At 45.4% G+C, this 13,909-nt stretch overlaps 1 long non-coding RNA gene across 1 annotated transcript in view; it reads right to left on the bottom strand.

Moving 5' to 3' along the window:
- Positions 1-5,445, bottom strand: part of LOC148874663 (uncharacterized) — a 30,481-nt gene extending 25,036 nt beyond the window's left edge. The window contains exon 1 of the long non-coding RNA XR_016105397.1: positions 4,558-5,445. This is a non-coding gene — a long non-coding RNA (uncharacterized LOC148874663). The remainder of the gene's footprint in view (positions 1-4,557) is intronic.
- Between the last annotated feature and the right edge of the window lie 8,464 nt (positions 5,446-13,909).

Here is a 13,909-nt window from a genome sequence, read left to right as displayed (position 1 = left end):
GAAAACGAGATTGTATTACAACTGGCTCATCTTGCTACACCACAATTAAACAGTGTATTAGAGAGGAGAAATCAGACTCTATTAGATATAGTCCATTCACTTCTCGTCCACTCAAAGTTACCTATATCCTTTTAGGGCTTCGCATTAGAGGTTGTGATTTATGTGTTGAGCCGAGTTCCAACCAAATCTGTTCCTAAGACTACATATAAGCTATGGACCAGTTAGAAACCAAGTGCGAGACACTCGAAGGTTTGGGGTTGTCCAACACATGTTAAAAGAACTAGTGCTCACAAATTAGAATCCAAGACCAGTCGTTGCCTATTTGTAGGTTACCCCAAAGGCTCTGTAAATTATTTATTCTATAATCCAAAAGAGCAAAATGTGTTTTGCAGTTGAAATGCCTACTTCCTAGAGGAAGATTACATCCTAGATAATCTTCATCAGGAAGTTGTTCTTGATGAAGAGAGCCCAGGGGTAGTGGAAAATGTCCCACCAGCTCTAGAAAATAACCAACCTAGAAGGTCTACCCAGGTATCCAGGCCTCCAATTTGTTACGGCTATGACCAAGAAAGTTACTTGGTGAAAGCCACGAATGAGGAGGATCCTGTGACTTATATGAAATCTATGTTGAACATAGATTTTTTGAAGTGGGTAGATGCCATGAGAGCTAAGATGGACTCAATGGAGACCAATGGAGTTTGGACTCTAGTAGATCCGCTTGTTGAGGTAAAAGCAATTGGTTGCAAATGGATTTATAAGAGGATTTTGTGACTTATATGAAAGCTATGTTGGACATAGATTCCTTGAAGTGGGTAGATGCCATGAGAGCTAAGATGAACTCAATGGAGACCAATGGAATCTGGACTCTAGTAGATCCGTCTCTTGAGGTGAAAGCAATTGGTTGCAAATGGATCTATAAGAGGAAGAAATGCCCTGATGGTAAAGTTGAAACCTACAAGCCTCGTCTTGTGGCGAAAGGCTACACTCAGAAAGAGGAAATCAACTATGAGGAAACCTTTTCGCCCGTCACCATGCTTAAATCCATTAGGATCCTACTAGCTGTAGCAGCTTACTATGACTATAGGATTTGGCAATTGGATGTCAAAATCGTGTTCTTGAATGGAGATCTTACTGAAGATATCTACATGTAGCAACCGCAAGGATTCAATGCTGCAGGTCAAGAACACATGGTATGTAAACTTAAGCGATCCATATATGGACTTAAGCAAGCTTCTAGGAGCTGGGACATTCGGTTTGACTCTATCGTCAAACTATTTGACTTTGAGCAAAATCCGGATGAGCCCTGTGTTTATAGGAAGACCAGTGGGGGTGAGGTTACATTCTCGATTCTATATGTATATGACATTCTACTCATTGAGAGTGATGTAGAAATGTTAAGTACGATGAAAGTGTGGCCTTTGCAGCAATTCTCCATGAAAGATCTTGGAGAAGTCTTCTACATCTTAGGACTTCAACTCTATAGAGATAGATTGAAAAGGATAATAGGATTATCCCAGTCTACTTACATTAACAAGATTATCAAAAGATACAATATGAAGAACTTCAAGAAAGGAAATGTTCCTTTTAGGCACGGAGTCACTCTCTCCAAGGGTATGTCTCCAAAGAGTCCCGAAGAGATTGAGGGCATGAAAAAGATTCCCTATGCCTTAACCGTAGGGAGCATCATGTATCTCATGCTGTGCACTCATCCTAACATTGCTCAGGCAGTAAGTGTGGTAAGTAGATACCAATCTATCCCAGGGTAGGAGCACTGGACAACTATGAAAAACATACTACAATACCTTCAAAGGACAAAATGAGTTTTGTTTGGTATTCGATGGTAGTTTAGTATAGATCGTTGGATATACTGATATCGACTTCTAGTTAGACCCAGATGATAGAATGTCTGCATATGGTTAAATCTTCACGATGGGGTCCTTTGTAGTAAGAATAACAGATTCCACAACTCAAGTCGAGCACATTACCATAAGTGAAGCTGCCCAATGAATGAAGTTGTTCATTCTACAATTTGGAATTCAACACATCACCCATTCCACTATTGCGTGACAACACTAGATCTATGGGAGATTAATGTTAAAAGATAGTATCAATGAAGAGTGTGGCAGACCCATTGACGAAGTCACTGACACAGAAAGTGTTTGAGAAACACGTAAAAAGTATGGGACTCCAGCTTGTACCTGATTGAACCTAAGTGCAAGTGGGAACTATTAGATAGTGTATGCCCTTAGCTCCAATCAGATTGATGTACTTGATAACATTTATTGTAAATGAATAAAAATGCATAGTTGATTCATGTGATTTGGTGTGTTTCTGTGTAATACTCTTAAACTGGACACTTATGAGACTCGTGTTAGTTTAGAATTTTCATAACTGTTGGATAGATCTGGGAAGATTTATCCTATTAAGGCTGACACTGATGTGTCGCCAAGTTGGTTGGGGTGGCTTGTCTCAGCTGCCAGGGTGAGACATGAAGTATATGCATTGTGAGTTTTGTTGAAACCCTGAAACAAACCAAATTCCAGTATTGCCCTAAACCTTAGAGATAGATGGGCAAAACTAGAATATTACACCTAACCCTTAGACTCGATTATGATACTGCACCAAGTGTCAGATTGGGTTGTCTTTGATATACTAATCAGTGAATCCTTAGAAGGGGGCAAAACTTGAGTATGTTGGGACAGTCCGAGAATTCACTTAAGTGGGTGATCATAGTGACATGATCAACTCCTTTGTTAGACAAAGTGAATGATTGGGGAATGCACTATCTCTGATGGAAACCTAAACCGATGACAGTGGATTTCAAATGTGTTTGAAATTTGCTTTGCAAAATATATTTATGTAGAGATACACACACACACACACACACATATATATTATGGTTTCAAATTGTTTGCAAAAGGTTTTAATTGCCAGGATCCATGCGAGTAGAGAGTGTAGCATTATACCTTGTAGTCGAGGGAGAAGTCATCTATTGTCAGGTAGTGTTTGATCATTAAGGGCTGAGAGGTTAAGTGTAAACCATTGAGGGTAACACCTGATGGATTAATCTTGCATCTGCCCATAGTCCTTGGACTTTCATAAGATGGCTGGACCAAGGACCATTTAGTATAAATGTTGGGTCCATTAAGAGCCCATGGTGATAGATTCAGGGGTTCACTATGTCATATAGTGAATTCGATTATGCCTTGTAACAAAGCGTAGGTTGAACCCACATGGCTGATGTGTAGATCAATGCTAGGGTCTCACAACATACAAAGAGAGCCAAATTAGCCAGCATATGAAAGGGTAAGTGAGCTATTAATGGGCCTAAAGCCCATTTCGAACTGGGCCTGAGAGGACAGATCCAAATATCAAATTTGGATCAAGAAACTCTCTCTTAATTGGATTAGGAGGCTAATACAAAGTAGGTTATAAATAGGGGACGGATTCCTCAGTTTATACACACTCAATAACCTGTAGAATTCTCTCTAATTCTGATCGCCCCTACCCAGTTTGATTTCCACCTATGGAGCTGATCAAGAAAGGTTTTGATATTGTTTCTTCGTAGAAGAAACAACATGAAGTCGTGCTCACCTGCCCTTGTTCGATTCTTACTGAAGAATTCAGGTTCTTGCTGAAGAACCATTTTGCTAATCCTGCCTCACCATACGCTGTGTCTAGAGGCGGGTTTTGGTCTTCTCTTTGGGCGTGAACATGTACGTTGGGAGTTACTATTATTTCGTATCGGGTATATCCCTCTCTTCAATTTTGATTTTAGATTTGGTCCAGTTTTGATTCAAGAACGAACCTTGAAAATTTAGTTTTCTAAATTAAGGAATACAATTCATAAATGGGAAAGAAAGAAATTTTTGAAATTTCGCCCAACCTTCCTACAAGGTTTGGGCATCCATATGATAAATCTCCCATCACTTTACCTAACCGTCCAAATAAGTCTCAAATGAGAAAGGGAAAGGGTTAGGCATCCCTCTCCCAAGTCCAAAGGTGGAGCCCACATGGGGTTCCAAACACAATCACAAGTACATATTCATTTAATATGTCAACAAACATTAACAACACAAAAACAAAGTATATAGTACATAGGCAAACAGGTAATATCCTTTCTAACTTATTTAAAATGAATGAGCTGACTCAAACTATATCAAAATGAGACATGCAGATATTGGATTCACTTAGAGCGACAAAAAATTGTAACCGTAGTCTAAAATGATGTCAATCAACAATTAACAAAATAAGAGACTAACAAGAGATAGCACGAATCAATCCTCCCCATTCAATTAGTCTGACCTCACAAGAAAAAAAAATGAACTAATTAACACCCAAAACGTTGAATTCAAAACGACGATAAAAGCAGGGATTCTTTTTCTAAATTCAGCTAGAAAAACGGCTATGTAGACAATGGATCTGCGTTGGTACCGAGAGATACAGAAGTTGGATCAACCTGGTCTCTCTCCTCCCAACTGTAGAGGTGAAAAAACCAACGAGAAAACAAATGTAACATATAAAACCAGACATGGATGGAGCAGGAAGGAGTATTACCTGATTAAAATATGGCCTGAAAACGACCGATGGAACAGGGTAGTTTTAAACTGTTTCGACTTCGGCTTATGTCTGGATAGCAAGAACTTCGTTGAAGTGTGATCAGACGAATAATAAGCATGAAATGGCCTTCCAGTTGCGGTTTCTCTGTCTGGTGATGTATCTTCGTTGTCTGCGACGACTGGTTCGATTCAAGTGACAAGGTTTACGAGAACTGAGGATTCGGCTAGTGAATGGGGTAGTAAACAATAGGGGAATGAGAAAGACAACACGATGGAAAGAAATAAAATCAAGAACAGCTGGGCTTCTGCCTGATTCGAGTGGAAAACGAAGGAAATCTCGCCGCTATTGACGCTCTGTTTTTGCCGAGAAAATAACGGACTGAGTATTGAGGAGTGATTTCCCTCCTGTTGTTCGGTGGCGATGAGAGGAAGGCGATGAATAGTGCAGAGCTTGAGATTCTCTTTCTCACCGCTGCTTCTGGTGGTTCGAGTAGGTGAAGATGATGATGAACAGTATCCGAAATCCCCTTTTCCCTGCTTTCTCACGTTCGGTGGCAGAATGGCCGACAACAGGAGCAAGCGATCAGAATGCGATGAAGCGATGGAAACAACTATGCTTTCTTTTTTGGGAAGAAACAAAACCGGAGGAAGAGAGAAGGAGAGATTTGACGGTGGGAGAGGTTCCGCCTCATCGCTGCTGCGTTACTGGGTCTGGCGGGAAGTGATAAGGAAGAAGGAGGGGAAGGAGGAAGAAAACCGAGAAAGAGGGGAGAGTAAGAGAAGGAGCCGGGCGAAATCGCAGGAGGAAGAGGGTCTTTTTCTGCTCCGCCACTGGTTCGAGTCGAGAAGAAGATGAACAGTCCTCCTTTCGTAAGCTTCCTCCATTAGGTTAAATGAGGCATCAACTTGTTTTTATATTAGGATGGGGCTATTTTCTAATTTCGCAGAAAACGGGAGTGTTTTGATAATTTTCAGTAGGCTGGGTCACCAGGTCCAAGGGATTGACCGGGGTTCTGGTCCGGTAGGTGGTTGTTGCGTCAGAAAATGGAGGGTTGAGACAGTCTGAATGCGGAGAAGGGTTTGCGTATGGGCATGATTAGATGAAGTGGAATCTTTTTTTATGGAAGGGTTAATGAGGGCATTTTTGGCTTAAATTTTGTAGGATGTGATTTTCGGACATTCTGAGTTGATTCGCGTGGTCAGATTGGCCCGACTGAGCCCGGATTAGGCAGATCTAGAAAGGGTTTGATTTGGTTAATCTAAGCGCTCGAAATGAAATCTTTGTGTGATGAAAGGGAAAATAAAGGCAGTTTTGGGTGAAATTTCTCAGGGTAGGGCTTTTGGTTAGTCAGAGATGATTGGTAAAATCAACTTGAGCCAACTGAGCCCATATCGGGCTGATTTGTAATCCAATCAATTTAGAACCTTGAAATGGAATCTTGGTATGATTGAGGGTAAATGGAGGTGTTTTGGGCTGGAATTTCATATGTAGGGGTTTTTTGGTATTCTGGGGTGATTGGAAAAGTTTGATTTGTTTAAATGTGTTTGGATCAAGTGGATATGGGTTGTGGATACGAGAATGGTTGAAATGAAATCTTGTTTGATGGATAGGTGAACGAAGGAATCTTGAGTTTAAATTTCATGGGTAGGTGTTTCGGGATGTCTTGGATCTGATGGTTATGTCTGATCTAATGGTTAAGGTGTAAGTGAGGGTCAATCGGGGCCATTGAATAGGTATTAAGCAAGTTTAATGGTGGATTTGAGGATTTTCAGGGTAAAATTTGGGTTTTTTTTGGGTTTTTGGATCTTTAGGAGATGTCGAAAGGGTTTGATCGGGTGTTTGGGGTGAATTAGAGGTTCAAGTAGTGGACCAAGCAAAAATCGAGTGTTGATAGCTGCCCGCCCCTCTTTGTTGTGAAGTAGGAAACTACAAAACAACAGACCCAAAAGAAGCACACAAAGATTTTTGCAAATGGCAGGCTTGGAAGAGGGGTGAGACAAGGAATGAGGATTGAGATGAAAAGAAGTTCCTATGCAACATCGTTTCATTATGTTCAAGCCATTTTATTCTTGGCAAAGTGACTTCTCCTAGGTATCAAGAACCTCCGGAATCAGGGTACATTTGTTGTAAAAAAAAACAATAAAAACAAATGATAATAAGAAAACTATTTATTTTGAAAAAGGACCCCTCCTAGGTATCAAAAACCTTACGGAATCAAGGTAAATCTACGAAAACTGGATCTAGGATAAAACTGCGAAAATTTCTGACGCGAGTCAAAACATAGAGGTTGACATGACCAATGGAATTTTCTTACGTGGGTCAAAGCATAGGGACTGACATGACCAACGGAATTTCTGATGCGGGTAAACAAAAACCAGTTCTAGGATAAAACTGCTAAAGTTGGATCTGGGATAAAACTGCTAAAACTGGATCTAGTATAAAACAGCAAAAAACTGAACCAAAGTAAATCTATTACTAAGAAAAACATGTCAAACAAATCATTCATTAAGACAAAGGTTCAAAGCACCATCATAAAACACCAACAAATATTCTTTAGTTTTTATTTTTGGTTTTTTTAAACATTTTGAAAGATTTTAATAACTACTTTTTGACATGGCATAATGTAAAATAAGTGTGGCAGGTATTATTCATCATTCATTTTGATGTAGGGTGATTTGGCCCGACCTCGTAGCACGGAGACACGTGGACATGACTTGGCATAAGTGGCAACTCAGCATGATGGCTTAGCCACAACTTGGCATAGCAAGCTCGCTGAAGCTCGACCGAATGACTCGGTGGGTGTGACAACTCGCCGGGAAGCAAGGCCCAGCTCACCCCAAGCCCTAAGGGTGGAGCACCCCGACCTCCTTCCGTGCAAAGGGACCTGAGCTACCCTTGAGGTCTGAGCTCCTCCTAAGAGGTTCTGAGCTCTTCCTTCCTAAGAAGGGAGCACCCTGACTTTTGGCTAAGTGTCCCAAGGGAGAAACACCTCAGGGCAGCACCGTCGACACTCCTGATCTTACTTGCTTAAGGTTCGCCTCCAGTATGAGCACCTCGGGGTACCTTGGCATCTCGATGCAAGGTAACTCTGCCACAGGCGGTTCGGTGAAATTAGATCGGAAGCCTGTAGGGAAGATCTGCTTGACATCCGTACCTGCCGGATCTGGTGGCAGCGCCCACGTCTCTCGCCAGGCGGCGTTGTGCCTACCATCTCTGAAAAGCAGGGCACGCTTGGCGGGCCCGTACCCTACAGCAGCAGCCTGCACCCGCCATCTCAACCCTGGCAGTAACGGCTAGGGCAGTGGCGGTTATGCCTGATGTGACTGAGCTCCGGTATAAGAAGACCCCGACCCCCCAAAGCAAAGGTATTGAAGCTAGCACTTTGAACACTCTTAACTCTTTGTGTTTTCTTTGAGTTTTCTCAGAGATCTAACTTAGCCATCGGAGTGTTCCCGCCGGGAGAGCTCCCCGGGAATCCTTCATGTTCCTCTCCATTTCAGGTGTCATCTGTCACAGCTATGAGCCAGGTTTCAGCCAGCTAGGAGTGCCCAGATTGTGCTGCATCATTTGGCACCGTCCGTGGGAATCTCTTCGAAATGCCTTCTTCTAAATTCCGTGCAACTTTCTCCAAAGAACTCATCAGCATCATCGACACCCATGGCTTCCTCCAGCAATGCTGAACGCCGAAACACCTCTGAGGAACAACCCCAGTTATCCACCGTCTGCATCAAACAGTTCACAGTCCCCCTCTCTGTGGACGAGGTTCCTAGTTTGAATGTGCCTCAGACCATGGCACCCTAGACTGTTCCACTTCCCTCTACAGTCAGAACAACCTTCGTTGAGCCCACCATCCTCCCTCTGGTGGCCATCGAAGGTCAGCTTGAGGATCTGATGCAGTGTATGCGAGCCATGTAGGCTCAGATGCAACAGTTCCAGAACTCCAGTTTCACTAGCAGCAAGTGCTGCACCAGGTTTCCTAATACCAGTATCAGCAACAATTTCCTTCACTCCCTCCTCGGCATCAAGCTGCACAGCCAACCAAGCCTCACTGCCGAAGCAAACTTCCTTCCCGCTGAGGAGAGACCTCGGTGTTGTCTCATGGAAGAAAGGAAAGACCCCTTACCCCCGCTTCGCGGCCTGTAGTTAGGTCGGGGGCTTCCTAGCCGATTAGGTCCGTATCACCTCAGCGTCCGTAGTTCGGACATCCACTTGCTAGGAACTGGTTTGAAGTGCTGGTCGACGACCTGGGACAAGGTCCCTTTGTTCGCAGCTTCCGACAGCCGTCTGAGCCTTTCCCTGGGCCGATCGAGCTCAGCAATACTAAGGCCAGCAGCACCAACGCCAAGCTGGCTAAGAAGCAGCGAAGGTGTCACCGAGCTCGCCGAACTGCCACCCGCGACCTGCCCGAACTCGGAGGCAAGGTAGAGGTAAGCTCAGGTGAGGTAAAAGCTACTCTACTTCTTTCAGTTCCTTCCTCGCTGTCCCCAGAGCTCCTTGCTGTCCCCATGCCAAGGGACTTCAAGCTCCCCCCATTGGACAAGTATGATGGATCCTTCGATCCCAATGACCATGTGGACGCCTTTCAGTCCCAGATGCACCTGGCAAGGGCGAGTGAATCTTGAATGTGCATGGCCTTCTCCACCACTTTCAAAGGAGTAGCCCACACTTGGTACTGAAACCTCACGCCAGGTTCGATAAGGAGCTGGGCGCAGTTCGTACAGGTCTTCACCTCCCACTTCGTCACTAGTAAGAGGTGCCCAAGGACCCAAAAGAGCTTCCTTAGCATAATTCAGAGGGAAGGGGAGTCCATTCGAAACTACATCAAGCGGTTCAATGACGCTTGCTTACAGATACTCGACCTACATCCCGTAGTCCAGCTCACTGTGTCCAAGTGGGGCATCACCCACAAGGAGTTCAAATGGCACGTGGTTGTCAATCAACCCAAGTTCGTGACCGAGTTCCTCAAACTCGCGGATCAGTTCACAGGGACAGAGGAGGAGATCAACTAGAAGGGCGAACAGGCCATTGAAAAAAGAAAGAGGGAACTAGAGCACCCTGCTCCAAGCGACAACAAGAAGAAGAAGGACCCAGCTTGGGGGGCAAAGCAACTTAGCCTTTCCGAGCTCCGGTAGCAGAAAGGGACTACACGCCCCTCAACACAAAGCGGGCCGAGATCCTCATGGCGATCAAGGATGCCACATATGTGAAGTGGCCACCTTGGTTGAAGGCCGATCCCAATGTTAGGAATAAAAATTTGTATTGTAGTTTTCATAGAGATCACGGTCATAGTACCAAAAATTGTAAAAACCTTCACGACGAGATAGAGGAACTCATCTGTCACGGATATCTGAGAAATTTTGTACAGAACAATAATAATAATAAAGGAGGTCGGCAGGGGGAGCACAGTAAGGATGCTCTTGAGTCCAGCAGACGAGCAGAACAGCCACAGAGGGAGCCTCCTGATGAGAGACCAGTCTGGGGGACTATCCATGTAATTGTCGGAGGATTGATTGTTGCGGCTGCACTTCGGTTGCAGCTCGGTCATCAATCCGCGAGATTGCCGGGGAAGAATAGAATCCCTCGAAGCGGCCAAGGGTGGAGGAACCGATCTTCTTCACGGAAGACGATGCGTGAGGGGTCCATTATCCCCATGATAATGCGCTCGTCATAAAGATAACGATCATTGACTTTGAGGACAGGCACGTCCTCGTCGACTCGGGTAGCTCGGCGGATATTCTCTTCAAAGTGGCCTTCGATCAACTTCAGCTCTAGGAAAGCGACCTGAAACCCGCAAGCACTCCACCAGTGGTATTCAGTGGAGAGGAGGTCAGGCCTTTACGGAGAGTCATTGTACCCGTGGAGGTCAGCACCCGACCTAGGTGGTAAGGCTCAACCATGAGTATCTGGTGGTTGCGACTCCCTCCCCGTACAACGCAATAGTAGGTCGACCCATCACCCACGCCTTATGAGCAGTAGTCTCCACCTACTGCCTGGCGATGAAGTTCCCTATTATAGACTTCAGAGTTAGGGTGATGCGAGGCGATCAGCTTGAGTCCCGCAAGTGCTCCGTAGCCGCCCTCAAAAGAAAAGCCAAGGTAGCAGATGACCTCAAGCTGGAACGACCCGCGGAGCAGTTTGCGGAACGAGCTGCACCCACCAAAGAGACCTTCCCCATCCCGGCTTTGATAGAGGACCCAGCTCGGGTACTTCAGATCGGTGTCTCTATTGAGGAACCTTTGTGGTATCAACTGGCCCGTTAGACAAAAGAAACGCAACCTAGCTCCAGAGCGATAGAGGACAGTCGACGAGAACGCCAGGAAGCTCCTTGCAGCCAATTTTATCAGGGAAGTCCATTACTCGAGTTGGGTGGCCAACCCCGTTCTGGTGAAAAAGGCTAACGGTAAATGGCGCATGTGCGTCGACTACACCGACCTGAACTGAGCTTACCCAAATGACTGCTTCCCACTTCCCAAGATCGACCGTCTAGTGGACACGACCATGGGGCATGAGTTGCTGAGCTTCCTAGATGCCTATTCGGGCTACAATCAGATCAGGATGGACCCAACTGACGAAGAGAAAATTGCCTTCATAACCGAGCTTGGCCTGTACTGTTACAAGGTCATGCCCTTTGGGTTGAAAAACGCTGGGGCCACTTTTCAAAGACATGTAAATAAACTGTTTGAATCATTAATTGTCAGAAAAGTGGAGTGTTATGTAGACGACATGGTCATCAAAACCCAATTTTCACATGATTTAATACAAGATTTACATTCAGTTTTTGAAATTCTGCATAGATTTAATATGAAGTTAAATCTGAACAAGTGTGTCTTCAGTGTCACATCGGGTGAATTCCTAGGGTACATCATTAACCGGCGCGGTATTGAGGCTTACTCAGACAAAATTAAAGTCGTCCTAGAAATGAGACCATCTCAAAAATTGAAGGAGGTTTAGAAGTTGAACGGCTGGTTAGCCACTCTGAACCGCTTCATGTCCAAGTCAGTAGATCGCTACCTACCCTTCTTTAAGGCCATAAAAGGCAAAGGCTTTGAATGGACCGAAAAGTGCCAACTCGCATTTGATGAGCTCAAAAAGCACATCGCCAGCATCCCGGTCTTAACCCGACCTAAAGAAGGTGATGTTTTAGAGCTATACCTCTCAACAGGTGACGAGGTGGTCAGCTCTGTACTAATAAGAGAAGTAGATCGGGTCTAACGATCCATTTATTATGTTAGTAAAGTGTTGTAGGGAGCAGAGACAAGGTACCCAGAGATGGAAAAGTTAGCCTATGCACTAGTCATAGCAGCCCGAAAGCTCCACCCGTACTTCCAAGCTCACACCATCATTGTCCTTACCAACAAACCTCTGAGGCAAGTCTTGCTCAAGCCTGAGGTCTTGGGAAGGTTGACAAAGTGGGCCATCGAGCTCAGCGAGTATGAACTCCAGTATAAGCCAGGAATTACTATCAAGGCCCAAGCCTTTGCGAATTTCATCACAGAATGTACCTTTAGCTCCGAAGTCCCTAGGTCGGTGGAACACAAGGCCCCCAGTGCAGGCAAGCCAGGGGTTCCCAGGCTGGTTGAGCTCGAGTGCCGTGTAGTAGCAACCAGCACGGCATCTCTCCTCGTTAGGCCAAGTACGAACTAGGACGAGGAGCCCTGGATCCTTCACATAGATGGTTCGTCAAACCAGCAGGGCAGCGGGGCTAGGATCGTTCTGTACGGACCCAGCGGTGTGAAATTGAAGTGTGCACTGCGCTTTGAGTTTGCAACATTCAACAATGAAGCAGAGTATGAGGCGCTACTAGCCGAACTGGATCTGGCAAAGGAAGTGAAAGCCAAACACATTGTCGTCTGCAGTGATTCCCAGCATGTGGTCAACCAAGTTACGGGTGAGTACGAAGCTTGTGAACCAACCATGATAGCTTACTTGGCGAAAGTAAGAGAGGCCCTGCTCAACTTCCAGTCACACTTCATCCGACAAATCCTAAGATCAGAGAGCGCTGAGGCCGATGCCCTATCCCAGTTAGCCAGCACTAGCGATAACACTATGAGAACTGTGTATATAGAGAATTTGCCTCGGCCTAGTATTCTCAGGGGGGTAGAGAAGGTCACTCCCATCGTTTAAGCAGAGCCAAGATGGATTGATCCTTTCACGAGTTTCCTGCTACACAGGACCCTCCCCGTAGATCGTAATGCCGCCAGGAGGGTAGAGCGTCAAGCAGCCAAATACGTCATGATAGACGAACGGCTGTACCGAAGATCCTACACGCTCCCCTACCTGCGCTGCCTGCGACCCTATGAAGCCGAGCTCGTCCTCCACGATACTCATGAGGGCTTGTGCGGCGGACACTTGGGGGGTAGGGCCCTCGCTCAGAAAGCACTACAACAGTGGTATTACTGGCCAACGATGAAGGCAGACGTAACCGATCTCGTCAAAAAATGCGACAAGTGTCAGAAGCACACCAACATCCACCACCGGCCTACCGCTAACCTAAAATACCTCACTAGCCCGTGGCCATTTACACAATGGGGGATTGACTTACTCGGGCCATTCCCACCAGTAACAGGGCAAAGAAGGTTCCTAGTGGTGGGAATCGACTATTCACGAAGTGGGTTGAGGCTAAACCCCTCGCAACAATCACAGCCTGGAATGTGCAAAACTTCTTTTGGAAGAGCATAGTGTGTCATGCCGGACTACCTCGGGTATTGATCTCCGACAATGGTAAGCAGTTCAAAGACATCAAATTCCAAAACTGGTGCCAAGACAAGGGAATTTAACAGAACTTCACATTAGTGGTGCACCCTCAGGCAAATGGTCAGGCGAAAGTCATGAACATAGCTATTCTCCGCGGACTAAAGGCACGCCTAGACCAAGCTAAGGGACTATGGGAAGACGAGCTGCCCAGCGTATTATGGGCTTATCATACCATTGAAAAGACTGCTATAGGAGAATCCCCCTTTAACCTCACCTACGACACCGAAGCATTCATTCCAGCTGAGATCGAAGTTCCCTCGCTAAGACTAGAAGCGTATGATGACAAGGCAAATGAAGACGAGCTATGTACCAACCTCGACTTACTTGATGAAGTACGGGACCTCGCATACATCAGGACCGTGACCTACCAGCAAAGGGTAGCTCGGTACTATAACACTAGGGTTAAAAAGCGGACTCTCCGCGTTGGCGACCTGGTTCTCCATAAGGTTATGGTGCTTGAGCCCGGTGTTGGTAAGCTCGGTCCAAATTGGGAAGGACCCTACTGAGTAAAGCGAGTACTTAGGGAATGAACATACGAGCTTGAAACCTTAGAAGAGAAACAAGTACCTCGGGCATGGAATATTGTCAACCTAAG

Source organism: Nelumbo lutea, chromosome 1 (assembly GCF_056320005.1).
Source record: "Nelumbo lutea isolate HS-2025 chromosome 1, American lotus-T2T, whole genome shotgun sequence".
Taxonomy (NCBI): domain Eukaryota; kingdom Viridiplantae; phylum Streptophyta; class Magnoliopsida; order Proteales; family Nelumbonaceae; genus Nelumbo; species Nelumbo lutea.
The sequence above is the reverse complement of the archived record's forward strand: the minus strand, read 5'-3'. Positions and strand labels throughout refer to the sequence as shown.